The sequence below is a fragment of the Chrysochloris asiatica genome, unplaced genomic scaffold (assembly GCF_000296735.1).
Source record: "Chrysochloris asiatica unplaced genomic scaffold, ChrAsi1.0 scaffold00003, whole genome shotgun sequence".
Lineage (NCBI taxonomy): Eukaryota > Metazoa > Chordata > Mammalia > Afrosoricida > Chrysochloridae > Chrysochloris > Chrysochloris asiatica.
Genome location: NW_006408521.1, coordinates 49146039 through 49148642, shown reverse-complemented (window position 1 = coordinate 49148642; position 2604 = coordinate 49146039).

Sequence of the window (2604 nt, the reverse complement as noted above, 5' to 3'; positions counted from 1 at the left end):
GAATCATTCCCTGGAAGTAGTGAGGCTTTGTGTTGATGGGAAAATTGTCAACAACTAAGGATAATGGTGAAACAACTTGACTAATGTGGCTGATACCACACCATACACCAGAAAAATAAAGTGTTACGTAAAATTTTAGCCAGAAAAAGAAGCTGCAACTATTGGTACAATTCATCAGTTCATGGAATTCATTTTCATGGTTCAAAGGTTTAAGGTAGTGGTTTTGTAGGTTTAACCAGTCAATTGGCCTAATGGCTTTAGAATATCTGTTCTACCTCCTGGTTGGTGAGTAGTGCTGAGGGTCTTGAAAGCTTTCCAGTGGTCCTCCAAGCTACAACAATTACTTTTTATTCACTTGGGGCAGCAGAGGAAGAAAGTGACCCTGGAATTGGAGAAGGAAATGGATTATAGGTCTAATTGCCTCCATGAACTACTAGCCTCCTGCCGCGAAACCAGAAAAACTGCGCGGTGTCTGGCTACTATTACTGACCATTTTGTTCAAGAGCTGAAGATGGCTCTGATCAAAGGGGGCAGGGGGAAGAAATGTGGAACAGAACTTGAAGTTCTTATGGGAATCAGACTTACTGAATCTATTGAGATGGGGAGAAGTACTGCACCCATTGCCTGGAAATAAACTTTAAACTGAAACTGTCCCATGAAATCACCTTTAAACAAAACAACAATTTAGCTCAACTAATAAAGAATGAGCATTGTGTTCTTTTAAAGAATGATCTAGATGGCATCAGTTTGACATCAGTAACTCTCAAACATAGAACAGAACTTTAAGGGACACAGAGTGGAAGTTAATGGGTGAAAAAGAATATGAGTAGACAGAATGAGAACAAACGGCATGAGGAATGTAGCCAATGTCACTGAACTGCACACGTGGCCATTGTTAAATGGGCATATTTTTGCTGTGTATTTTCACACACATACACAAAAGAAAAACTGTCAGGTAGAAAGTAACTCTCTCATCTGACAAAGAGAACGTTTTTCAAAACTGTACCAACAAGTAGGGGGAAAAAATCGAGTTATTGCTTACTGGGTACAGAATTTCTGCTTGGGGTGATGAAAAAGTTTTGGAAACAAATAGTAGGGATGGTTGTACAATGTTATGAGTGCAATTAATGAGGTAGGATTGCTTAAAATTTTGTGTTCTGTATATTTTACCACAATCAAAGAAAGGAAAAACGTAATGACATGGTGAATCTTAGAAACTAGTACTGAGTGAGAAAAACAGGTGGCAGAAAACGATATATAGAATATCACTTTATAAAAACGCACAAACAAAACTAAACAATATAGTGCTCAGAAATACATACATGTGTGATTTAATTATTTTTTTAAAAGCAAGAGAGTACTATACCAAAATTCAGGATAGTGGTTACCTCTGGGAGATGGAGGGGTAGAAGAAAGAGACAAATCATTAAACCTGAAGTTATTAAACCTCCTCAACTCAGTATTCGATGGCACCTGACAACAACTCAGTATTTCCACCTAGGAAATGGGGGGGGGGGGATGAGTTATAAACAGTACCTGCTTTGAAGGGTTGCATTAAGATTAAGTAAGATACTGCATTTAACTCTTCGCTTGGTCCCTAGTAAATTCACAAAAAAATGGCTGTTTTCACTGAGAATAACCCATAAGGGCAAAGGTCATCAGCTTCTTCTGTCTGCCATCTGCGCGTCCACTCTTTTCTCAGCTCCCTCCACAAGCACAGATGGCATCTACTTCCGGAGCATCTTCTTTCTCTGTGAGCCTTTTCTCCATCTCTCTTTTTCTAAACTTTCACAGCACTTGACCTGGCCTTGCCTTTCATTAACATAACAAACACATAAGTACCTGCTTACTAAGAGCCTGCTAAGTGTATGAAATTCTTTGAAAATGTTAACTCACAACAGCCCAATGAGGGAGATATTAATATCAGTCCCATTGACAGGTAAGAAAACTGGAGCAGCGAGTTAACTTTTTAAAAGTTAATCAATTTTTTAAAAAATGATAAGAATATGCTGGTGGTTGGCAGACTTGAGAGACTCAGTAAATACATAATGTAATGAAATGATTGGTGTTTTGTAAAATACCAGGATAGGGATTATAGTTTGTCACATTAACCAACTGTAAGGCCATTGTGGGATTTTTATCTGTGTTTAATGACCTTGCTTCAAAATACCATACGTACCAGTGAGGTCTTCATTCATTAACTGACTGAAATTCCATTAACAATTGATTAGGTTTTAATGAATAACTCTCTACCAGTGGCCTAAAGAGGTAAGGAGTCTACTCACAGGAATGGTGGGGACAAGAACCCACACCAAAGCAAAGCCATTGATTTTCACTCATGGTGACCCAATATGTCCCAGAGTACAACTGCTCCATAGGGTTTTCTTGGCTGTGATCTTTATAGAAGCGGATTGACTGGACTTTCTTCCATATGCTGCTGGGTGGGTTAGACCCACCAATCTTTAGGTTAGTTGTTGTTGGTATTTGTTGTTGTTGTCAAGTGCCATCAAGTCGGCACCAACTCATAGCGACCCTATGCACAAAGAACGAAACACTGCCCGGTCTTGGGCCAACCTCACAATTGTTGCCATGCTTGAGAGCCCA